This window comes from Molothrus ater, chromosome 3 (genome assembly GCF_012460135.2).
Source record: "Molothrus ater isolate BHLD 08-10-18 breed brown headed cowbird chromosome 3, BPBGC_Mater_1.1, whole genome shotgun sequence".
Taxonomy (NCBI): domain Eukaryota; kingdom Metazoa; phylum Chordata; class Aves; order Passeriformes; family Icteridae; genus Molothrus; species Molothrus ater.
Window position 1 is genome coordinate 111,507,227 of NC_050480.2, and position 26,271 is coordinate 111,533,497.

The following is a 26,271-nucleotide window of genomic DNA, read 5'->3' on the forward strand; positions in this document are numbered from 1 at the left end:
CAAATGGCTCATGCACAAGGACCTGGCGTAATGCAAGGCAGGGAAAAGTGGGAAAAACAAGGGGGAAACAGGGAAAAAGACAAAAAAAAATCAGTTATTGTTTCACTTTAGGGAAACCATATAAATTTTCAGCAATGAAAATCAACCCTCATCCTGTTTTGTCTGATGTTTGATCAAGTTGAAAACCCTTCCCATGCTCTACCACAGGGGTACTGTAACGCAAACAAAAATTGGGAATAATAATAACAAAAACATACCTGGGGTGGCAGAGTGATTTTATTTAGCACTTATTGCCATCAGTCATTCCAGGTTTGCTAAAGCCTTTTGGACTTTCAGGTGGGAGCCATAGCCTGGCTCATAGGGGAACAGCCTGAGGAAGATTCTGGATCATAATTAAAAACTTCTCAAGATTTTATGAATGACAATGGAGAAGAAAAGTCCTGCTATTCCCAACTTTATTTTTTTAAGGAAAAAAAAAAGATAAATGAAAACCACAGTTTCTCTGTGCACATCCAACAGTGGCACTTTGCAGACTTTTCTGAATCCTAAAAATATTCCGCAAGATTGGTGTTTTATTACCATGGCCATTTTTGTCAGAGAAGGTTTTCCATTGAATGATACATAGAATTTTGGGAAGATATTAGGAATTAGGAAGAAATTCTTTGCTATGTGGGTGATGGAACAGGTTGCCTAGAGAAGCTGTGGCTGCCTCTGGTTCCCTGGGAGTGTCCAAGGCCAGGTTGGATGGGCTTGGAGCAACCTGGGATAGTGGAAAGTGTCCCTGCCCATGACAGAGGGTGGCACTGATCTAAGGTCCCTTCCAAACCATTCTGGGATTTAATGAAAATTACTTTAAGTCAAAACCACTTGCAGAAAAACATCCCAAATGAAGTCCTGGCCAGGAATCCCACGTGCCTCATCCCTCTGATCTTCTCAGAGCCAATTTCTCCTGATGCTCACTGAGTGTCCGAGTGCTTCCTCCCCACCACGTCAGAAACACAAATGTGAAACACGTGCTCTGCTTCATTAAAAATTATGCTAATGGGAGGCATCATTTAAATTGCTAATAGGGTTGGCTGTTTCTAGTAAGACATGACAAACTGTCTGGAAGGAATTTTTGCATTTTTAAAGATCCCCTTTATTCCCAAAGGGAAGCGAGTTGTTTCAGAGGGGAAAATATATATATGTATTTATATACACACACGAGCACGCACACAAACACACACACAAAGACAAACAAGTTGTTTTTTCTTTTCCTCAACAAAATGCAAGTGCTACAAATCAGCTTCTCTTTTGTGGGTGCATCTTTTTTAACCACAGTGGCTTTGGGAAAGGGGTGTTTGGGTGCCACAGTAGCAGGAGCTGCTCGAAGGGTGTCCCTTCAGCAGCCGACCAACCTCCCCACACCCTGCACACACCAACTCCTGCTGCAGATTAACAGCTGCTCTTTGCAAGGAATGCTGATTAGCAGCAGGCAGGGGAGGGAAAAGCCGCAGGGATGGATAAAAGATGAAGCCAGAAGAGCAACCAGGAGTTCTGCTCCCTCCCGGGACCGGCTCGCCTTGGAATAAGTTATTTTTGTGACAGATTGGAGCAAACCCTACAGCAAAGGGGCAGCCTCGTTTTGTCTTCACTGGGCAGGGCAGTGTCTATCCCATTCTTGGGCAGAGTTTTGAGGTGCCTGCATCCCACCAAGAGATATTTGCTCCCCTCAGCAGTGATAGAGGGAAAACCTGACCCCTGGAAGCGCTCAGGCAGCCCATCCCTGCCTCTGGATTGTGCTGGCGTGAGGGGGACAGATGGCAGCACGGCCACTGGGGACACCCCCTGCAACACCACCAATCTGCCAGAGGGAAAGGGCTTCCAACAGGGAGCAAAGGAGGACAGGGAAGCATTGGGAGGTGAAGCCAGGAGATAAAGTCAACTGAGGACCTCTGGCAGGCGCAGGCGGCTGCTGAGGGACCGCAGCTGAGCTTCTCCGAGGGATCTGGGCACCTTCCACAAACTTCCCAGCAGCCCCCCCAGCTGCATGGAGCATCTCCACGTGGTGTTTCTGACATCAGTGGCCTGTTTGCATCCTGATAATAATAATGTTTTGGTCAAAACCTGAATCAGCTCTTGCCCCTCACCTGGGATGAGCTGTCCAGCAGCAGCTCATAAAGAGTCGTGGCTTAAATGCTGCTGTTGGTTGTCACTTCATCATTTCAGTGGCAATTAATAAATTTAAGCTTTGATCGGGATGTCCATGAGTTAATTGGTATTTTAGATGACCTCCTGTCATGATTTGACACTGGCCCACCACCATCTTCTTTCAAAGGCATTTGTGTTGAATGTATCTGGTTCTGTGGGCGTTCCTTTCAATCCTTCAGTTTTATCTATTTGTCCTTAGAGTTCCATATTTAAGAGCAGAAACAGCCTCAATACGTGGGTTTTCCTTGTGCTTCAAGCTCTCCACACAGGTTTGCAAAATTACCTTAGTCCAGATAACCACGTTGTGCTGCTTGGGGTTTCTCTGGGTTTTTCAGCAGAAATGGGTGCAGAGAGATGTGGATTCAGCACTGCCCTGAGCTGATGGGAACTGAGCAGGGAGCACAGCTACGGAAGAGCCAGCACAGCCAGAGGAGGTGACTGTCCCCCTTCTACCAAGGCTGCCACATCACCTAAAGATGATCTTATCCCAGGAGTACAGGAAAAGTGACCATTGTGCCCATGGACAGACACAAAACCTCTTTGTTTCTGCTCCAGACTCAATTCCAACATCAGCTCCTTTCCCTCTCCCAGTCCTGGCACAATATTTATTATTAACAGCATGACAACCACGAGGCTGAGCTTGTCTGATATTTTATCTCACTGTTATTTTATCTCACCTAAAACCACTGCTTGGCCATTCCATCTTGGTATTTTCACCTTTTCTTTTGCCATCCCTTTTTACCAGCATAACTCAGCGCTCCAAGGTCCACAGACAAGAGTCCCAATAACCAATATTTACATGTGTCATGGAAAAAATAAAGAAAAAACCAGCAAAACAACAAACCCAAGGAAGGCCAGTGGGCCTGTGCTGCACTTAGCAATGAGGACACACTGGCTAATTCTGCCTCTGATGGAATATGATTATGTCTGGCACACCATACAGAAGAACTGCCCAACAACCAGGCAGCCACTAAATTAAATTCCAAGACTCCAATTGCAACTTTCTTGCTGCACAGCTTCAGGAAATGCAGATGAAGCTCATGATGCAATAAATACCCAACAGCACAGGAAAATGGCTCCTCCAGTAACAGGCTGGGATTCCAGGACATTTGTCCTGGTGAAATGAACAGTTCCAGGATCTGTCCCTAATCTGGGTTTGAGGACTATTCCACAAAAACATCAAATCACAGAATGGTTTGGAGTGGAAGGGACCTTTAAGGTCATTTAATCCAACCCCCTTGACGCAGGCAAGTACATCTTCAGAGCCCCTTAGCTTGGCAAAACTTATCCCAGGCCAAAACCATTCCAGAGTCACGCTGCTGATGATTTCTGGGCTCCAAAACCCTTTGAATTCCCTGTTTCTGACGGACCCTGCTGTAAGATAAACACTGGTCCTCAAGGACATGAAGTTTGGGTCTTGTATCTGATTTATAAATAATGGCCTGAGGTAGAAACAATGGAAACAGAGATTGGATGAGGCAATCCTGGAATATCAACCAGCTTTCTTGGGCCCCTCTTCCCTCCTGGGCATTATCCCATGGGACTGAACCAAAAAGATCCCTGAAGAGACTGAAATTTGCTCTCCCGAAGCCCAGGGTAATGCGCTTGCTCTGCACCCTCCTTGCTGCCCATAGGGTCCCCAACTCCACCATTCCATGGTCCCAGCAGCCCAGGCTGCCCTTGAGCTTCACACATCCCACCAGCCCCTCCTTTTTGATGGAACAGGTCCAGCCTGGCCCCTCTCCTCCTTGGCTGCTCTCTCCCTTGGAGGAGGAAGTTGTGGCAGCACATTCCAGGAGTGGGATGGATCCAGGTTCTGCTCGTGTGAGCGATGCAGAAAATATGATACACACTTGAGTAAACAGGTGAAAGTACTTTACCTGCCATGTTTCAAGGGAGTTTAGTGAAGAAATGTGTTTTTTAATATGAAGAGGCTGTTCAGGAAGATCTTGTAGCCTCTTTTTTTTTCATGAGAGAAGAGTGAAGTGTCAGAACCACCTTCAAGGCTCACAACAGGAGCATTGGGAAGATGGGAAATAGTGTTCAGCCCTATAAAAAAAGGTCCATAAGATCTGCTGCAGCCAGAGGTGGAATAAAACAACACAATTGTTCCAGGTGGAGATGGTACTCTGAGTTTTATAAGATTGGGATCGAAAGGATTAACTCAACTGCAGATTTATTTCAGATGTTAGATTGTATCAGCACAAGTTTATACCAAGAGAAGGTCCCAAAGGAGTGGGTCTATACCAGAAAAAAAAAAATCCATTGCAAGCCTTTAAAAAGGTTTTTAAGGTCATTAAGAGATGTGAACCTCATCCACTTCTGTTCTCTTCTGGTTTGCTGTATTGATATTGGAATGTGTCTGAAGTTCAAGGCAGGACACAGGGAATGGCTTCCTGACTTCCAGAGGTCAGGGTTAGATGGGATATTGGGAAGGAATTGTTCCCTCTGAGGGTGGTGAGGCCCTGGCACAGGGTGCCCAGAGAAGCTGTGACTGCTCCATCCCTGGAAGTGTCCAAGGCCAGGCTGGATGGAGATTGAAGTAACCTGGGACAGTAGAAGGTGTCCTGCTCATGGCAGGGGATGGGATGGGATGGGATGGGATGGGATGGGATGGGATGGGATGGGATGGGATGGGATGGGATGGGATGGGATGGGCTTTAAGGTCCCTTCCAACCCAAACCTTTCCAGAATTCTGTTTTTCTAACCATACAGAGCCTGCAGTAACATAGATTCTGCCTCTGATGGAATATGATTATGTCTGGCACACCATACAGAAGAACTGCCCAACAACCAGGCAGCCACTAAATTAAATTCCAAGACTCCAATTGCAACTTTCTCGCTGCACAGCTTCAGGAAATGCAGATGAAGCTCATGATGCAATAAATACCCAACAGCACAGAAAAATGGCTCCTCCAATAACAGGCATTGGAAAATCACAGAAGAGTTTGGATTGAAAGGGACCTTTAAAAGTCACCAACCCCCCCCCCTGTAATGGAGAGGGCCACCTTCCACTATCCCAGGTGGTTCCAAGCCCCATCCAGCCTGGCCTTGGACACTTCCAGGGATCCAGGGGCAGCCACAGCTGCTCTGGGCAACCTGTGCCAGGGCCTCACCATCCTCACAGCCAAGAATTCCTTCCCAATATCCCTATCTATCCCTGCCCTCTGGCACTGGGAAGTGAGTCCGGGCTGCCCAGGAGAGGGTGGCTAACCCTGAGTGTGTGTGGCACGTGGCACCACTCGTCCCTAGCACTGAGTGCACTCTCCTGGCCTCCGTTTTTGTTGTATCTCCCACTAATCCTTCCTCCCAATGCCTCCCCTAATCTCTCCGAGCCTTTCCCCCGTTGGCTGGCACCCCTTAATCCTGTTACAGAGATTTCTATTCTAAAAGTTTGGCTGAACCACCCTTCAAGCCCTGCCCAGGGCTTCACCTGGGTTGCTGAGGAAGCCGCCAGCCCTTCGGCCGCTCCGGTTCTTTCGGGAATGATGCATTGGAATGCTACGCCTGAAATAAAGCCTAAATCCCCTCTCTCTTCTTTAGCCCTTGCTCAGCACAGCCACTCACAGGGTTTGTCCTGAGAGACCTCTGGGGAGATCAGGGAAGGCTTGGATTCGGTCATTTTGAGGCTGGTTTAGTGATACTGAGATGGGAAAGAATTGAGGATAAACAGCGATCAGGATTGCTGGTCTCAAAACCCATCCTGGCCTATTAACACTTTTAGGGTTAGACCCATTTTTTTTGGATGATCCCATTTCCCATTGCAGCAGCTTTCCCCAAGCATTGGAGGGGGCCTGACTTCAGCACAGTCACATCATGGAGGGGAAAATGGGATGAGTTCTCATTTGAAATGCAACCTCCAAATCTCACCTTTTGCTGCCTGCTGTGGGATGAGTGATGAGACAGAAAGCCAGGAGACCTGGACCCACATCTGGTGTAACCCCAAATTTGGGCACTTCACACACTGGGCTCACCCTCACATTCACTGTCTGAGCAATTGGGGATATTTTATTTACATTTCAAATAACTCACAGGCACCTGTGTGAGCAGAAATCTCATCTAGCTGAGGCTGGTTTGGAGACATGAAGTTTAGCTCCTCATCATCAGCCACTTCTCTTTCATACACTTGATGATAAATAATTCTCAGACCCCTAAAATTTCATTGAAAAAAAAAAAATCTCCAGTTGGAGACAATAGCATTTAAGTGTCGTGGCCCTTAAAAATTCCCTCCCCAAAAGGCACTGATTCCTCCCAGCTCTGTGTGCAACAGAAATGAAACATCAACTGCTTGAATATCCCTGTTTCAGCCAACAATTGATTTCCAGAAATAAACCCCAAAATACTCACCAAATTTTCCTCCCACATTGCCTAATTTTCTGCTGACATTGCTTACTTTTTCAGATTAGTGATACTGAAAATAGTCAACCTTCTAATCACATAATCCAAACAAGACTGGTTTCAGTTCCTCTTCCTATAGATTTATCTTCTGGTCTCTCTCTAGGACGTGAATTATAACAAGTTTGTGGGGTTTAAAAGTTGGATTTGATGCTTATTTGGCCTCACAGTGGTGTTTTCTCATTACCCCAATCCTTCTTTGTATAAATAAACCTTACCAATGGTTGGGAACTGGTTCCAGAATTTCTTCCTAAAGCACCAGCAGGGGCATTTTCCAGGATAGCATAAACCACAGCAAATTTGGGTGAACATTCCTGATGCATTTACAGCAAATCCCACCCTGGCCAAGGCAATGCTATTCCCAGGCACCCTAATCCACCCAACACCAGCTCTCTCCCACTGCTGCAAAATCAAAGGAAGGGTGACCATCACCTGTAAAGCTCCTCCAGGTGCCTCCAGGAGCCTTCCATGTGATGTGAACTGTCCCTCCATGCAGAGCCAGGCAGCTTAAAAATAGGCTGAATATATTAAGTGGTCAAATCAGGTTATAAATATTAAACTGTCTCTGCTGCCTGCTGGCACATTGAGCTCAGCTGAGCCAGCCCAGCGTGGCAGGGGGGGCTTCATTTGCAGGTCTGTGCTCTGCGGGGCCACAGCTCAGCTGTGGGGTGGCAGGATCCCAGCAGAACTCCGAGGTAATCACAGCCCTCCCAGAGCTGACTCCTGAATTTCTGCTCCTGTTTGTGGCATTCATCAGGCTTGAGAAGAAAGGAGAGAGCAGGAGCACTCCATCCATTAATGAGCTTCCTCCCTCTCTAATTTCCTCACTGCTTTATTCTCCTGTCCCACCAGAATCCAGGAAAGCTGAATCTAAGAGCATTTGAACTGTAAAAAAAGTGCCTTTCACCATTAAACATGGCTCCATTAGCAGGACAGATGAACACCTGGAAAGAAAAGGTCCAAATGCATCTCCCCATCCAGAGCGACCTGGGATAGTGGAAGTTGTTCCTGCCCATGGCAGAGGGTTGGAATGACATGATATTCAAGGTCCCTTCCAACCCAAACCATTCTGATTCTAGGTTGTGACCCAGCACTGACAGTAGAACAAACTCCTCCATGTCAACAGCACAGCACATATTTTACAGAATTTAAATGCACATTGCAAATGCCTTCCAGACATGCCACAAGTGACCATGCATGGATCCTGGTCATGAATCACAGATCAGGGCCAGAGCAGCCAGCATTCTGCAAGATCAGACCTCAGGAACACTGTGCTTCTGCTCAGAGAAAAAAAATCAAAGTATGATTGAGTTAATTCTAAATCAGCTTGTGTTACACAAGCAGCTCTTTGCCTAGATACAGGAAGAAGAACAAGTTAAGAGTCTCTTCTGCTTCAGGAACCAGCACTGGTGATTGAATTCTGACAGCCAAACTTGGCATATGGTCACAGAGCATGGAAGAGAAACAAAGAGAAGATATTTTGATTTCGTAGAATCATAGAATCACAGAATGGTTTGGGTGTGAAGGGACCTTAAATCTTGTCTCATTCCACGCCCTGCCATGAGCAGGGACACCTTCCACTATCCCAGGTTGCTCCAAGGACCATCCAGCCTGGCCTTGGACACTTCCAGGGATCCAAGGCAAGCCACAGCTTCTCTGGAAAACCTGTGCCAGAGCCTCCTTACCCTCATAATAAAAAATGTCTTCCTTCACTCTAGTCTGAATCTCCCCTTTTTTAGTTTAGGTTTACATCATTATCCCCATTTTAGCCAACACTTTTATTTTCTCCCAGATCCATCTTCTACCCACTGGCAGAAGTACCACAAGATGCAGGACATGGCTGTGGGAAGAAGAAGCCATGGCTGCCCCATCCCTGGAAGCATCCAAATCCAGGTTAGACAGGGCTCAGAGCAATCTGGGATAGTGGAAGTTCTCCCTTCCCATGGCACAAAGTGAAATGAGATAATCTTGGCATCCCTTCCAACACAAACCATTCCATCATTCTGTGTCTGTAAGAGCAGCCCCAGCAAATTCATCTTCCATATGTGCCCAAATCCTTCAGGGAAAGGAAAGCACAAGCATAATCATATGCTGCCCTGAAGGAGGAGTCATTTTGTGTTTCCTAAAGGACTTTCTGGAATATTGGGGTGACACTGGCGAATGAGTCAAAAAAATCTATGCTTTGAAGGCTGTGAGGGATTCACAGAACACTGAGCCTTGGTGGTAAGAGGAGGGTGATCCCCCTGTACAGCAAGCCAGCCCATCTGGCACCAGTGCTGGGAGAAAACATGGGATGCTGTGGAATAAAACCTGGCTGGGGGCTTGCAGATGTTTCTGCATTAAGGGGACGGCTGCTTAATGGTAGAATTAAGTGCTGGTATTCAAAGTGTGGCTGTAAATTGGTTAAACAAACAGATCTGCTCTGTTGGGCTGTCTGTGATCATGAAATCACAATCAACAAACAACTGGTGGAGGAATAAACCTGTTGGGAAGAATTGATGCACCTCACACCAAGGCTGAGCATTCCCAAGCTCCTTCTTGCACCACAAGAATTGATTTGCTGGGAAGAGATTGTTGCCAATCCTGTAAATCTCAGATTAGACTGTTCAATCCAGCTAAATTATTTCCGCATAACCCTCTTTAGGCACTCTGGAAAAAGTCATGGCTCTGGGACAGATCCCGACATCCCTTTTCAGGTGCTTTAAGGAACCCACGTGTTACAACTCCTGGTTAGCCCTGGCTGTGCAAGATTTGCCTGATGCACTGGAGATGGTTGTGTACAGATTTTCAGATTTATTCCTACATGGGCAGCAAGCCCCACATGAAGCAAATCCCTCTGCCAAAAAGGTGAGTCTTGAGTAGTGTCCTGAGCTCTGTCTTGAGGAGGCTTCGTGCTCCATCCCCCCTGGTCTGGCAGCAGTTTTTGTGTGCTGGGTTCAGCACTCAGGCCCTGGCACAGTGGTGGAAGGAGGGGAAGGACCATTTCTGCCTCACATGGTGGCACCTTACCCCTTAAATTTGTCCTTGGGGTGATCAGGCTAAGGGGGTGAGGAGGGCAGCAGAGCACACAGGGCAGTTTGGGGGTCTCCAAGCCATATTAAAATATGATTTTGTCAGAAATGGGGAAATGCTCCCCTGCAACTTGATTTTTCTCCTCTGGTTAACTGAGCCAAGATGACATTGAAGTGGGAAGTGGAATAAATACACACAAGAAGTCTTTTCACCAAGTTATTTAATTCACCAGAAGGGACACTTAACCATACAGCAGCTCCTTATTTACATCGAACTGCTCTTTATGCATCCTGTAAACATCAGAAGCAATTTCTAATAAATTACAATCCAGGGAGCAACAAATCAACAATATCACTGAGTTGTTTAAACGAATTCATTACAAAATATATTGCCTTTTTCCCTGTGACTTCATTCAGACTGCACTTGAAAGCATTATTCTCCTGAATTTTCTGTTCAGGATATACATGTGCAAAAATATCTCCAAGCAAGAGGAGATTGTACTTTAAACTTCATTGCCCTTGACCTCAGGTCCTTTTGAGTCTGTTATGTTCCAGCCTCTCTGGCAACACCATCACTGGTGACATCTAACAACAAACAGCCCCAACAGCAGGTCCCAGCTAATTCAAATTGAGATCACAGATTCAGCCATGTAAGAGTCTAAAAAAGAAATCCCTAAAATTTCTATAACCTCTGGGCTTCTCTTTACCAGAAAGGATGTTCTACACAAAGTAATAGGAAAATGTAATATTGTTTGCCAGTTTAATTGGATGTGCTCCTGTTATGAAAGAGATTGGCTCTTGCTGACCATGTATAAAACACAGGATGAGAGCAGATCCTGGTTGTTCAAAGTGACAAAAAAAGCCAGCTTTGATTTGAGATGATGTGACAGCGATGGGGACATTTTCTTGGCCTCCATTCCAAGTGCAGGAGGGGGCTTTGAACAGGTTCTTTGGGGTGGACATCACTTGGTGGAGGACAACCCCATTGTGCCCAAACCTCTGCCTGTTTAAAATGAGGTCCAAGGCAGCCCCAACAGCACAATTCCTGATTTTTGAGGTTAGTGGTGGTGGTGCCCTGCATCCCACTACCCCTGGCCATGCAAAAATCCACTGTGGAAGCAACATGGATTCCAGGGATATGATGGAGAGCAGGATAAAAGGCCGTGTGGGACTGTTCTCACTCATCCCTCACAGCCCTGACCACTATTTTATTATGAAACCAAGAGCTGGAAGAGCAGAAAAAGGAACCTGGGCAGAGATGACAAAGCAGCAGGAGGTTCATCTGTGGCAGAAAAGCCTTGTCCCAGCATTCCCACAAAGCTCTTGTAGGCTAGGACTCTCGGGGTGGAGTGGTTCGAGTAGCTGCTGTCTGCCTCGCTTTCTCTGCCTTTACTTACGGAAAGCCACAAGAAATATTTCATCCTCTTTGTTGAGACAGTTTCCTTGCACTTAGAGAGGCAGAACAAGTGCATTTATGCTCTCACTCCAGGACTTTGCTGATGGCTGTGAGAGGCAGCTGGGGCCAGGACTGGGCTTGTTACAGCTTCAGAAATTCAGCACTGGAGTGCCTTTGCTCTGGGTGAGAACGAGGAGAGCTCTGAGCTGCCTGACTTCAGCTCCCCTCCTGAGCTGCCACAGGAACAGGAGAAGGTTTCCTGCCACGGAAAAGTGGTCTCCAGTTAATTCCCAGCGTCACAGAATCACAGACTGTCCTGAGTTGGAAGGGACCCCCCAAGATCATGCAGGACACCCCAACAATCCCACGCTGTGCATCCCTGAGAGCGTTATCCAAACACTCCTGGAGTTCTGGCAGCCTTGGTGCCCTTCCCGTTCCTTGGGGAGCTGTTCCAGTGCTCAGCCACCCTCTGGGGAAAGAATCTTTCCCTGATATCCAACCTAAACCTTCCCTGACACAGCTCCAGCTGTTCCTGGGCCCTGTCCCTGGTCACAGGGAGCAGAAACTGGAGCTGTCCCTCAGGAGGAGCTGCAGCCCGCAGTGAGGTCTGGCCTCCATCCCTTCTTCTCCAGGCTGAACAAACCAAATGACCTCAGCTGCTCCTCATAAGGCTTCCCCTCAAGGTCCTTCACGATCTCTGTAGCCTATTTTGGATGCTCTCTGACAACTTTAGATCATTCTTCTTTTGCAGTGCCCAAAACTGCTCACAGTGTTGAAGGTGAGGCCGCCCCAGTGCAGAGCAGAGCGGGACAATCCCTTTCCTCTCCCTGCTGGTGATGCTGAACCTGGGACATTCTGAGGGACATCCCTGTCCTGATACCCCCAGGACAGGGATATCCCTCCTGGCTGCCCGGGGCACTGCTGCCCCAGATCCAACCTGCCATGAATCCTGGAATGGTTTGGGTGGGAAGGGGCCTAAAACCTCATCCTGTTCCAACCCCCTGCCATGGGCACCTTCCAACTAGACCAGGTTGCTCCAAGCCCTGTTCAACCTGGCCTTGGACCCTTCCAGGGATTTGTAAATTATAGGAATAAATAAACCAGTTCCATATTCTGTTTCCTTGGCTATGAGGCCTTGTCTTTGGGGTGGGGGAGCTGTCACCACGGGGTGCATGTGCAGTCTCAGCCTTCCCTTGGTGCCCCCAAATTGCTGCTGGTTCAGAGACACCTTCGAGCAGGTTTTGGCACTGGGCAACAACATTCCTGAAGTTTGGAGGGGTGAATCCCACCTCACCAGACCTGGGTGTTGTGTAAGCCTTATTCTTTCACTCTATCAAAGAGCTGAAGCACATTTTGCTATTTTTTAATAAATTAGGCCATGAAGAATTGTTTAAGAAGGGTTTTCTGTGCTCTCTGGTGGGATGCTGTCAGCAGCAAGGCTTGCCTGTCCTCCATGGAGCTGGTGTCAAACCCAGTCCAGTAGAATCCTTTTTCATTTCTCCATCCATAAAATGCCTTCCCTAACTTCCAAAAGGAGAAAATCCCTGCACTTTGGTGCATCTCTGCAGTCAGCCATCCCAAGATGGAAGATGTTTCCTTGGCTATAATTATTTCCTTGGCCATGGTAGACTGGTGCTCTACTTATCTCTCTGTAAGTATTGGCATATCTCCTGAATTTTGGAAAAGGTGCCATGGTTTTTTCTGCCAATCCCAACAAATGGAGGTCACAGCTGAAAGGCTCAGCCAGGCATACCCCACAAATGGACAATGGTTTATCCCTTTTGGGAAAGAACATTTTCTCCAGAGAGCTGAAATTTGAAGTTTGGGTGGTGACAGGAAGAACGCACCTCAGGGATTTGGGCTGTAATGGAAAAAGTCTTAACAAATAAAAGCAGATTCTAATTGTGCCTGAAACACCACCTATAAACACCTAATTCAGCTGAAGAAAATGCTGAGAGCAGGAATGGGGAGAGAACCAACTGCATTTTCTGCACATGGAAATGGGAGAACTTCTGGAAATGGATAAGATTGGGCAACCTGAGTGAGTCCATTTTTGGAAACCAAACCCATTAACCTCTGTCTTGGCACAGGGTGGGATTGTTGGGATGTCTGTGCACGGCCAGGAGCTGAGAATCGATGATTCTCATGGGTCCCTTCCCACTCAGGATATTCTATGATTCTAAGATTCTCTAATAATTATTATGAATTCCTGTGTTCTGTTAATGACCTGGGTATGATGAGCTCAGGAAAGGACCAGATGAGGCTCAGACCATAGCAGAGGGCTCAGACTGTGAAGATGGAGCTCAGTTCTTGGTGGACTCCCTGGGCCACCCTCATCCAGGTGCTTCTCCTCACACCTTAATTCTGCATATGCAAAATAGAGCTAATTCCCTGTAATTTACTCAGCGTGTGAGCCTTAATTAACATTTTTAGGAGAAACCCCGGGCAGACCTGGGCTGGGGAAGTGGTTGTTGCCGTATCAGAGCAGGCATCATTCCAGGCCTGGGCCAGCAGCAGGAGCTGGCTGGGATCCAACCTCCCTCTGCTCCGCGCGCTCCGGGTTTGTTAACATCCCAATCAATACCACCACGACACAAAATCCACCTTCAACTTTCCAGCTGCAGCACGGGCTGTGGGTTTGGGGTTTTTTTTGTTGTTGTTGTTTTCCTTCCCAGCTCACACCCTAAATCCTATTTTTCCAGCTCCTTTGAGCCCCGCTGGGAGATATTAAGGTGTTATTATCGTTCCCCGTTGCTGCGGGGGAACGGGGGGAATGCTAACGAGGGAGACGCGTCCTGTCCTCTCCATCAGTTCACCTCTCCCGCCGCTGTGAGCTTTTAAAAATAACAAATTGCAGGTTATCCTTCCTTTCTTTGGGAGGGTGACCTTTAGGGTTCGCAATGCACTTCGCCGAGGGATAAAGAGAAATTTTTTTTCCAGGAGGAAAAGGAGAGGAAAGCTGCGATTCTCACAGGCGTCAGGAACTGGACCTTAAAGAGGGGGGGGGGAAAGAGTATTTTGAGGAGCTTGATAAATTTAAGAGCTCTGGAATGTGGATTTGTCAGGAGCAGGTCGGTTCTGGCTGGCGTGGGAACCAGAGGGATGAGGGATGGGGTCTAAGCAAATATGAGCCTATTAATAATCAATAACTGCGCGCAGGGCAGAGATGATTCAGGCCAGGTTGGTGTCTAATTGCCATTATTGTTATTCTGGTTTAAACCCCGTTCCTCTCCGCTGCTGCCACCAGTGATCTGAGGCGCTGTATTTTTAATTTGTTCCCAGGCACGGCACAATCCATCACATGCCTGGATCCAAATGCCAGCGCCGGAGCAGCAGCAGAGAACACATTTTTGTTATTTAAGTTACTGTATGCTAAGTTTATGTTGATTGCTCTGAGTATCATCTCCCAAAGTTAACTAGCGTTAAAGTGTTGATAATGTCCCACTTTCGCAATCAGATTTGCATAGTGCACAACGGAGTTTAGCAGGAGAAAAAAATTAGCTTAAGTGCTGTTTTTCATCAGCCCTGTCAGTCTCACACTGTTTGCTTCATCTGGGTGCACGGGGCGTTTGGTGACAAATGGTTATGACATTTTCCATCTCAGCATTACGTCATTACAGAATCGCTGCCGTCCTCTGGCTCGAGGCTGCGTCCTGGCCTGGCAGAGAGGGAGAGGGGAGGGGGTGAAAATGGGGGCAGAGAGGCAAGAATTGTCTTTGGGGTTTTTAAAGTATTTTATTATTTAGGATTTTCAGTCTCTCTGAAAAAAAAAATTTTAAAAATTTCAACCTCTCTCCCTTCCCTCCCCCCTGCTTTAGGTATCATCCAGGAATATTCCCATGGGCAAAAGGAAAAGCATCCTGTTCCCGTTGAAGCCAGCGGCAAATCCCTGGATGTGCAGGACCTGGATACAAACAGGGGTGACCTCTCTTTGTTCGGGGTGCAGATCCAGGACCACTCTTCCCAGAGGCCTTCCCTCCCTCCCAGCATCCTGGCTGACATCCCCCCCACCTTCCCATTCAGCCCCGGATAAACGATGGAGAATCAGGCTGGAGATCGTCCCTGCGACACTGTTTTATAAAATATAATTCAACCATTTCCTCAGTGTTAACAGCTCTCAAATAAAATCCCCAGAACGCAGGAATATGTGATATCCATTGCAATTTTGGTTTGATTTTGTGTTAAACTTCCCCCCCCCACTGCCATCCCTTACTTTTTATCTTGGTTTAGTACCTAAATTAAGGAGTAATTTATTCAATTTATTCCTACCCTGGATCAGGCAGAAGTTTTCACCTGCATTTTGTGGGGTGTTAGGTGTCAATTCCTCATTTTGAGGCTCTGGTTTCTGTTTCACCCCCTTGCTTTAGGGGTAAATACAGAGCTGTTAAAGCACAGCATTATCCTGGGATGTGTTTTTAGCCTGAGCCCCCCCCTCCATACATTAAGTAATTCATCCTTATTGCCATTAGGAATTCAGATGTTATTTTACAGAGGGGGAAGGGAGGATGGATGTGCAGAGCAGAGCATAGCTTATATTTTACAGATATTCCTTTCTGCTGTGCAAGTTGCTGATTTATTCTTGGAAACCTGCTGGAGAAAGGTTTGAAGGACGCTTTATGGGGGAAAAAATAGGGATTTTTGATGTAATTCAGGCTTCTCCCTGCTCCCGTGCAGCTCTCGCTGTCTGGGTGTGCAGAGCCGAATAGGGAACGGCCTCCTTTGCATTAATAATAGTCCAATAAAACCAGACAATATTCCTGCTTAAACGCACTGAGTTATGTAGATCCTAATTCTAGCACATCAGCAAGGAAAGAAAAGCAGATATTTCGTCCTCGCCACAACAAATTCCGTGATACAAATGCGAGCCGACATATGGTAAAAATTGCCTGCAGCCCTGCTGATTTACAGAACTGTTTTCACTCACAGATAATTCATTAAAAATCATTTCATACTGGCTGTATATACATAAAAAATATTTACTTGTGTAAATATCAGTCAGGAAGGTATTGCTTTTTTTTTTGCTTTTTTTTTTTTACCTTTCCCCTTCTTTTTTATATTATTGACAGCTGATGGGGAGGGGGGGAAAAAAAATCCAGTGATGTATGATGGACATGGGGAAAAGCAAAGGTATTCCTGGCATCCATCCGTTCATCCTGGATATAGGTCAGGCCAGGGGGTGGGCTGGGACAGCTTTAAATCCACTACCTGAGCCATCTGCTCCTCCATGCCAGTGGAATCTGCGTTGGGGAAACACACACTAGGCAGACGTGGATATTGTGGGATACGGCACAAAAGGGACTTTTACCTGATTCGGGGCTCTCTGCTGACCTGTGGAACAATAGGGGAATGCACACCCTGGGAGATGTCGCTGGAAAAACGGGAGCAATGGGATTCCAAGGCCGCTGCTGCTGCTGCGGCAGAGCAGGCTGGAAAATAAAGAGCAAATCCCAGCAAGGCAAAGGGAGTTTTGGGGGGTTAATCGGTTTTTCAAATTGTCCTTAAATGATGGAGGCACCAAACACAAGAGGGACAAATGGCATGATGGGTTTTGGGGCTCCTAAAGATGAGCATTCCAGGTATAACTGAGACAAGTCTTGAAATCTCCCTCCCAGCCCCACGTTTTTCCCTCTAAAATGTGTTACACTACTCAAAATGCTGAACAAGGCTCCAGCCCGACCCTGCATCTTTCCTCTTTTCCCTGTGCTTGCTCCAGTAGATTTGCCTAAATATGATGCACATTTTAAACCTGAAGCTTGAAGACTTTTGATGATTTTTTTTTCCCTCCTCAAGGAAAATTCAGAAATAAATAACGGAGTATGAGAGATTTGGGGTGTTTTGTTTGCTGAGTTTTTTTCTCTCTACAGCCAGCAGGTGAAACAACATTATTTAAAGTATGGAAGGGAATAAGTACTTGGAAGAGGGATCTGGTCCATCAGCTTTCATCCTCCATAAAACCCAGTAGTAAACAAAGCAATAATATTTGGGGGCTTGGAGAGGGCAGCTCTGGGGAGAGCTGGGATGTTGATTAAGATGGAATGGCTACGTGGGGAGAGGGGGGGATGCTGGAATCGCATCCCACGGCTGCGCCCGGCACGGCGGCAAGGGGAGAAATTTTGGGCCCTTTTCCTCTGGAATTTGGTGCCATGTCTCACTCCGTGGAGCTGCTGCATCAATGGGAAGTTTTCCTATCAAGCTGAACCTGAAAGGGAGGGTAAAATCAACTCTCACTTCCCCATCAGAGCGTCTACAGCACGAAAGCCTCTCCCGCTCTATTTATACGCTGGATAAATCAGTCTCCAGACTGTTACCATAGATAACAGAGTTTTTCTCCTGCTGTTGTCTCTAACAGCTTCTTTTTCCCCCCACTATATTTTGCACGGTTCCTACCTATCACCTCAGTGAGTAATTCCCCTGCTTTAAATCAAATTACTTGGGGGAGAGACGGGTTTTTCAGGCAGAGGGAGATTTTTCATCCCCCTCTCGCCGAATTTTGCTCCCAGTTCTCTGAGTAACCCTGAGAAATCCTGCAGAAAGGGGAGCTATAGGTAACTGCTTCTGATCCTGATACATATTTAACCTTCTCACAGTCTCCAGGAATTAACTATTTAGGAGGTGAGCAGCCAGCGCAGGCGTTGCTCCAGGATAACACGGCCAGGCTGGTTCGCAGCGATGCCGAAGCTTCCCACAAAAATCCCTAATTCTCACCACGGAGCTTCTGCAGGAGACATTGCCACGGGCTGGGATCTTTATTTGAAATAAATAACTCACTCGATGTGGCAGGTCCCTATTTCGGGGACCAGTGGATGCAGAGTTTCCCCTCCCAGGGATGGGGTGTTAATGGGATTTGTTGCTCCTGGCTGGGGAGCGAGGGGGGTTAATCCCTTTCTCCGTGTATATCCCTGCTAAGCTGGTTTAGGTCATGTTTAGAGCTAAGTTTTGTGGTGCAGGCTCTGTCCACCCATCCATCCCGCAGTGCCAGGCACAGGGATGAATCCAGCTGCCATCTTTGCTCCCCTCACACCTCCCAGCGTTTAACAATTCAAGTGAGCCCCAGAAAGAAATTAAAGGAAAGGTTTAAATTCCACCAAAGTGGTGAAAAAGCCTCTAAAGGCTTTTAGACACCCTGCGTTGTCACTCGGGGAAAGCTCCCAGCGAGGCCCAGAGCCCTTTGTTTGCTGCAAGGGGATTTATCCTGGAGTGGGTAGGGAAGGAAAGGGACTTTTTCCCTCCACCTGCAGGGACCCTTTCCCCCGGCATCACCTCTGCCATCATCCCCAGCAGACGTGAAGCTGCTTGTGGGGAGGTGGCTTTGGGGGTTTGGCATCATTTTCTAAAGCCTTCAAGGAGGCTGCAAAGCGTTAAATAGCCTCACCTGACCTCCTCCAGCAAAGCCAGGCTCTGCATCCTTATTTAGGGACATACATCACCTCCACAGCTTTCCCTCTGGCGCTGGGGGTGGAGCAGAGAAGTGAAATGTCGTGAGAGGAGGAAAAAAAAAAAATTAAAAAAAAAAAAGAAGTAGCTCTGAATCCATCTGAATTTGCCTTGAAACCCCTTTCCCAGCCCAGCCTGGCCGAGCACATCCCGGCCGAGGGCCGGACACATATGCTGTGCCATATGGAGCGGCGCGATCCCAGTCAATCGGATCTTTGGGAGTTTTATCGTTTAATTTCTTAATGTGCTAATAGTGCACAGGGAGGGGATGGATCACCGCTTAAGTCCGAGGATTTATGTTTTTAAGGGAGGGTAATGTATTTCCGAGCGGGCTTTAAATATCCTCGGCCAACGTGACGGGCGACGGGCAGGAGGGTGAGCTGGAAAAGGCCCTGGAAGAGCCCTTTGAGCTTTAATCCAGCACAGGTTTATAACGTGACATCCAGCCCTGTGTCAGCTGAAATTCAGGCAGAAAATCCCCGTGTCCATTTGACAAAGCCATTTTGCCCAGCCCTGAGGGCTGCAAGCCCTGTTCTGGGTCTGTGTCCCCCTGCTGCTCCCATAATTTCCATCCATGGTTCCGTTCCATTTGAAGCCATGAAGGATGGGTGACAAAACCTCCCCAAAGCCCCCGATCCTCAGTTTCCCCTCTTAGAGAGAGAATTGCATTTCCTTCCTTCAAATTGCCATTGGGATCAGGGCTTTTGCAGACTCCCAAGGTGCCTTCGGCTCCTCAAAAGGAAAGGTCTTACAGAGAGATAAAAAATAAATGTTCATAAAAAAACAAGCAGAAGTAATTTCAGGGGAATATTGAAATTGCAACCGTTCACCTCTAACCTGCCACGAAACTCATCTATTTATTTTTAAATAAACCACCTCAGCTCTCCATAAATCTCCAGGGCAGGGAACCAAGGAGGGGATGAATTAGGCAGCACCGTGACCCCATCCCAGTCCCCGCTGGGCAGCTGCCTGCGGGGCAGGGATGGATGCTCGTGTGGCCCCGTGGCTCCAGCTGCGGCTGGAAGCGTGGCAGTCTCAGAGGGATGCTCTGGCTGTTGGCTTCTGTCAGCCAGACCTTAAAATCTGCGCCTTTCGAGGCCTTATTTGAATTGCAAACGGCTCAAGGGAGGTGTACTGTGGAGTTGCTCTCTCAGGGTAAATAGGGTTTGGGGTTGTTTTTTTCTTTAAGCTAATAATATTGTGTCATGCTTTGAGGGGGGTGATGGTATAAAGGGCAGGCGGAAAGATTTCTGTGGCTGAGCTGGTGGCTCTCCCCAACCATTTTTGACAGCTAATTTCTAGCTTTTCCTTGAAAACTCCTCAGATCTGATGCGTTAAGTGAAATGTCATTAAGGCAATGGGAACACAAACGGTAGGACTGTGAGACAGCACTAAGGGGAAAGGGCAAAGGCTCCCAGAGGCTTCCAGCCACATCTTTTTGGACCCCCAATGTGCCCAAGGTTCTTGTGCTTACTCAGAGCTGGATGCTCCTGCCCCTCTCTGAGCACACAGACCCACACTCAGGGCACCGACCACCTCCCCGCGCTTCCATGCGGGTTTTTCTCAGCAACTTCTAGGCCTCGACTGGGGAGGGAAAAAGGAAAAGAGGAGCGAGGGGATGTGTTTGTGTTCGTGCAATGGGAAGGGATGGAAGGAAGAGACGTGCGCTGCGACTCGGTGCGGCGCTGGAATGATCTCAGGAGCTGCGGCTTGTGCAGAGAGATCCCAGGAGCGGGCACATGCCCTTGACACCAAATCACCCGGCCAGTAATAAAGGATTTCCTGCCTTCAGAGCCTGCTTGAGCTGAGGTTTTAGCCCAGGTCAGGCTGTGCAGCTCCCTGACAAGGTTACAGGGTCTAACAGGGTGCTCGGCCGGGACTGGTGATGCTGGGAATGTGTAGATATCCCTGGATATAAACGTGTGGATAACCACGGCGTGCGCTCCTCACCACAAACAAAAACCGCGCTCTTCTCCTTGAAATTCACCTTGAACGCAGTGAGATGGGGTGGGTTCGTTGCTTGGTTTGGGTTTTATCATTATTATTATTATTATTATTATTATTATTATTATTATTATTATTATTCCCCCCCTTTCCTTTTCCCTGACAACTGTCAGCAGAGAGGCTGCAAAAAAAGCTGAGGAGCCACTGCAGGCTGCGCAGCGCTGGGAGCTGTCAGCCCCACGCCACTGCAGTGATGTCAGCCGCAGCCACAGCCACTGCCACCCCCAGCCCCTGCACACACGCGAGTCGCAAGAAGAAGAATTCATAATTACAGTAGCGTAGCCATGAAACCAGCAGTGCTGGGGGTGAGGGAGGGAGGGGGAGAGAAAGCGAAGCCTCGGCCAAAATTGGTACTTTCTTTTTTTTTTTTTTTTTTTTTTTTAATACCTTTTTTTTTTTTCCTCTCTCCCCCTGCAAAGCTGCACCCAGCTCTGCAGCATCCTTTCTCCGCAGCGGGGTTTGGGGGGGCCAGGGCAGGGGGTTCCCCCCCGCAGCCCCCCCAGAGCGGGTGGAGGGTGCGGGGGGCTGCGGGGGGAGCTGGGCAGGGCTGGAGGCTCTTTCCCCGCGGGTCGCTCCTTGTTTTAAAAGGCAGCATTTCTGCGGACAACACCCGGAGCATCTCTGCGGGAGCGGGGCTGGGGGCGAGGGCTGCAGCCGCCTTGTTTGCGGCGCACGGAGTCAGCAGCTGGGATTTTTTTTTTTTTTTTTTGGCTGAATAATCCTTTACGGGGAGGGGGTGTGCGGGAAAAAACGGGGAGGGGGGGGGGTGTGGGGGGGAGCTGGGGGAGGAGGGAGGGAAAGTGAATCAACATCACCGAAGGAGGACAGCGAGCAAGATTAGGGCTGGCTAATGATAAATGAGAAGGCGCCGCTGACAGCTCCGCGCTCCGCGCAGCGCCCGCCCGGCTGCTCCGCGCTCCCTCCGCACCCTCCGGCCGCCCGCTCCGCTCCCGCCGCCGGCCTGGCTCCAGCCCCCCCTTCCCTTTTCTTTTCTATATATATATTTTTTTTTATTTATATATATAATTTTCACCCCCCTCCGCATAGCGCGGGGGGGGGCACATCCCACCCCCTGCCTCCCCGAGCATCCTCCGCGGGATTACGCGCCTGGCCGCGCTCCGCACCGGCTGCAGGACGGAGGGACCACGGCGGGGCTGCCGCAGGGGGTATTTCCTTCGCTCCTCTTCTTGCGGGGGGGGGGTCGGGTTTGGGTTGGGGTCGGGCCGGGAGAGGGGGGGTTGGATAGACAGGACACCCCTCAGCACCCCACGGGGGAGGGGGGATGCAGTGGGGGCTGCGCTCCCAGCGCCCCCCCCGCGCCCTTTCTTCCCCCCTGGAGGGCTGGGGCGGGGGGGGAGATGAAGGATGAAGCCAGGGCGGTTTATCCGTGGGCTCTGCCCGCCCCCCCCTCTCATCGTACCCGGTTGACCTTTCAAATCAAAGCCTGGCTCGTACCTACCAAGGTGCATTGGGCAGCCAGGGCTGGGGGGTGCTGGGGACGGGGGGGTGATGCACCCGGGCTCTCCCCCTCCCTCTGCCTTTCCCCCTCCCTCCTCCCTCCTCCCTCCCTCGCTGCTCCCTCCCTCTCCTCTCTCTGCTGCATTTTGCATGAGCTATCTAGGTCATTAGCATTTTAGCGTATGCAAGACTTGACAAAGCTGATGAGAAGCCAGATGGGCCCCTCTCCTCTTTTTTTTGCACCACTTGGGATCTGAGCGAAAGGATTGACTGCAGCAGGCGAACGGGGGAAGGTTTATTGCGCTCCTCCAGACCCCCCCCGCTTATAGCAGCGCGGCGGGGCTCGGGGCAGGCGGCAGAGAGCGGGCAGCGCTGGGCAGAGACGGAGGGCAGGTAACGGGGCCCCCCCCGCCGCCCCCCACCCCACAGCCCGGGGCTTCTTTGATTTGATAGAAGGGTGGGTTTTTTTCCGACGGGGGGGTTGGGGGGTGTTAGGTTGGGTTTTGTCCCCCCCCTCCCCCCCGCCCATGGGGAAGGGCGCGCCGAGCCTCCGCGGGGCGCGGAGAACAAAGGCTGGGCTCCGCGGGGTCCCTCTCCCCCCTCCCTTCCTCCCCCCCTCCCTTTTTCTTCTTTTCTTTTCCCGTTTCCCCTTCTCCTTCTCTATATTTTCATCCTTCCCGAGGAAAGGCCCCTCTCTCCGTGTTCACAGCGGACCTTGATTTAAATGTCCATACAATTAAGGCACGCGGTGAATGCCAAGAACGAGGCTGACCAGCATCGAGGCCGGAGGCGGCTCCGCGGCTCTCCGCACCCGCGGAACCCCCCGCACCCCCTGACATCGCCCCCTCCATCCCCCGAGCTCGGCCGCGGGGCGCGCAGGCAGCGCTGCGCACCGGCGCAGGTGGCACCGCAGCGCGGGGAGGGGGCGGAGAGGGATGCACGGCATGGGACGGGATGCGATGGGATGCGCTGGGATGGGATGGGGACGCACGGCAGCATTAGGGGGGCTCTCCGGGATGAAGGAGAGGGGGTCCTGGCGAGTACAGGAGCCCGGGGTGTGGAATCCGGAGCTGTCACTCGGGGGTGCCCCGCGGGTGGGCCCCGGGGGGACGCGGCTGCTGTCCCCGGGGGGGGTCGCGGCTGCTGTCCCCGGGGCTGCTCCGCTGCCGCCGCTTTGTGCTTTGCCTTTTCTCTCGCCTTTTCTCCACAGAGCGATGGGGTTTTTCCCTGCTAAAAGCAAGGGCAGGTCTTGGGGTCACCGGGGCTCACGCTGCTCCCCCGGCGGAGGCGGGTGGGGGGGCCATGCTGAGGCAAAGCCGCTTTTTTTCTTTATTTTTTAAAAGCTTTATTATGATTTTTTTTTTCCGGTGGCTGTTTGTGTGTTTTTCCCCTCCGCCCTCCCTCTCCTTTTAATCCTTATAATTTAAATCAAAAGTGCCGGGTAGAAGAAGGGGGGAGCGCTGTGTCTGCAGGGCGAGGCCGGGCGTAAATCTCTCAGAGGGATAAACATGTCATTTGTTCCCTTTGTATGGTAATGCTGTCCCCCCCCCAGCTGCCCCCCCACCCCCCAGCAGCTGCCCCAGCCATACATCCTCCCTACAAAAGATCCCAATTACCCATCGGCTGCCTCATTATACTCCTTACACAGCCCCGGCGAGAGGCGTGTGTGTGCGAGGAGCCGAGGGGAGGTGGGGGGGAGGATGAAGAGGGGGGAGAAACAGCACCTGAATTATTCAGAAAATAAAATAAAATTCAAAAATCTGGAGGCGGCGGGAGGGAGGGATGCTGCGACCCCGCAGGGATGCTGCGACCCCGCGGCCTAACACGGAGCAGGTGCCCCCCAGAGCCTTCTGCAGCACAGGGGCTGCTCCCCCCTCCTCCCCCCGACACGCCATTGCTTTCTTTTTCCCCTTCTTTTTCACGCTTTTATTTTTATTTCGGGTTTTTTTTCCCCCCTCCACCCTTGTAGCCATCCCCACCGCTCTGCCCTGCTCCCCGCTGGGGCCCTTCACCTCCTTTCCCTTCTCCCATCCCTCTCCTCCCCTCCCTTCTCTTTGCAGCTGGAGGCCGCCCTGCATCCCTTCATCCCGGCCCATCCCAGTGCTCCCAGCAGGTGCCTGGCACTGGGGGAGGACAGGCCTCACTGCAGGGGACAGTCCCCCACCCCTCAGGGCATCTGCAGAGCTGTCCCAAATTCGGGGGGCCCTCGGTGACAGCGTGGGGCTCCCATCTCTCTTTGCAGCTCCGTGCACAGAGCCTCACCTCTGGAATGGTGCCCTTGGGAAAACTGACAGCAGCCTGGGCTCCCTGGGACGCCTCTTTGCAGCCGCCGAGGGGTTCTGCAGGTATTTGGGGCCATCCCTCCCCCTGGGCTCGCATCCCGGCCGGTGCGGATGCCGCAAGGAGCCCGTCGGGTCGTGCCAATAAAGCTCTTTCCTTGCGGGTTCCTGCATCCTCTCCTTTGTTCCTGGAGGTTTCTCACCCGTCTCTTTACGGTGGCGGAGGCAGGACCCCCCCCGAAGGACCCGCACTCAGCACCAGGTGGGGGATGAATGTTAAAATCCGCCCCAAAATAAAAACCTCAGCCTTGCAATTCGGCAGCCCACAGTCACCTGCTCAACCCTGGGTGGGCACTGCTGCATCCTGGACCTCCAGGAGGGTCTGAACGGCCAGAGGGCTCCTGTGTAGTGAATAAAAGGGGGGAAAAGAAAGAGATTTGGGGGTGCCTTCTCTCTGGGATTGCCCCCATCTCGGCAGGCAGATCCCTGCCATGCCGCACTACGTGCAGAACATCCCTCTGCGGCACCGCCAGCCCCACAGCGCCCGGCCCTCACAAACAGGATGGATTTTGTTTTAAAGCTGCGGCATGGGAGAGGAAAACAAGACCTAAATAACCCCAAATAAATACACAACCTATTTTCTGTCTTGTGAAATGGCCGGGATGAAGAGACGCCATCACCGTGCATCCAAAGGCCTGGTACCCCGGCGGGGCCCGGCTGCCTCCCTCGGGCTCAGCCCAGAGGGGTGGAGAGGAGGAGGCAGGAGGCTCTTATTAATACTAATCCCAAGAAATATTGCTGTGCCCTGAATAAATCAGGTCGGGGGTTCCTCCAAGACCTTTGCCCCCTTGAGATGAGCTGCAGTGCAGCCCCTCCTCTTTGGGGTGGACACTTTGGGAAGGGAATTGGCACGGGCGGGGGGGTTGGGGGGGTGGACAGATGCGTTTGATTTTTTCGCTGAGGGATGGAGGAGGAGGTAGCATGGTTTTATTCCAAGCACGTCAGCTCCCCCCTCCCTCCCTGTCCCCTCCTTCCTCCCTCCACCCGCAGTCCGATGTAAACATAACGGCAGGGACCTGCCAGGCTCCATCCCCACTTGGATTATGGGGGGAATTAAGCAGCTTTGATTAACACAGCAATGCCCCCGAATAACCTTCAGGCGTCTGGCCCTCAAGGTCATGCGCTAGAAGGGGCTGGGGACAGGGACCCAGGGGCACCCATCCCGTGGGCAGAGGGAAGGGGTGGATGGAGAGCATTTGTGGGGAGCAAAGATCCTTCCATTTGCAATTTTATGCTGGTTTTTTCCTCCCTGCCCACGCCCACCCCTGACCGATTCACTCGCCACTGCAGCACTGGTTGGGCTGGAGATGCTCCGGCTCCAGCAGGGAGGTGGAATGGAAGATGTGGGAAATTCCTCTGTTTCCCTCATTTCCCAGATCTCTGTCGAGTGCCAGCCCCACTGTTCACCTAGTCCCAAGCAGGATGATGGTCTCCATGTAGAAAGATCTTTTGCTTCATATCCCTGCAGCATCCAGCTCCTTTTTTCCGTTTATTTTTATGCCGTGCACCTCCATGAACCAAAAGCCAACACATCTCCTAGCAGCAGCAGTCAAAGTGGGCGTTTTATTGGGAAATCTAATCAGGTTTCGAGGGGAAAATCCTTTCCTAATGTCTCAGCTTAGCAACGAGCTCAATTAAATTGGTTAGACTATAAAAAGGGCCGAGAGTCCCATCTCCTTTTTCCTCCCTGCTCTTCCTGGACAGCGCTGTCATCTCCGCGCTCCACTCCACCGTCTTTAAAGCCCAAACGAGCCTCAATGACACAGGACTCACATGTCATTCCCTGACATCCCCCCCCGCCCCGCCTCCCCCCAGCAACAGAGTCACAAATCATCTCAAACACTCTAAATTTAGCCCGGCAGCGCGACCACGAGCAGGGATTTCAGTGACATCACTACGGGAAATTAAGGGGTCAAACAGGGAGGCTGAACGGGGCACCCTGAGGAGCGGGGACAGCACTTCACTGATCCTTCCACACAACGAGGCCACCCTGTCCTGAGACATCTCAAAGCTTCCCCTCAAAATACATTTCTCCCAAATGCCC

The 26,271-nt window shown here is 50.2% G+C and overlaps 1 long non-coding RNA gene across 1 annotated transcript; it reads left to right on the plus strand.

Annotated features, from left to right (window-relative positions):
• Positions 1-21,230: 21,230 nt before the first annotated feature.
• LOC118685592 (uncharacterized) lies at positions 21,231-24,340 on the plus strand. Its single transcript, XR_004979997.1, has 2 exons — positions 21,231-21,596; positions 24,131-24,340. It is a non-coding gene; the product is annotated as an uncharacterized LOC118685592 (long non-coding RNA).
• Positions 24,341-26,271: the final 1,931 nt, after the last annotated feature.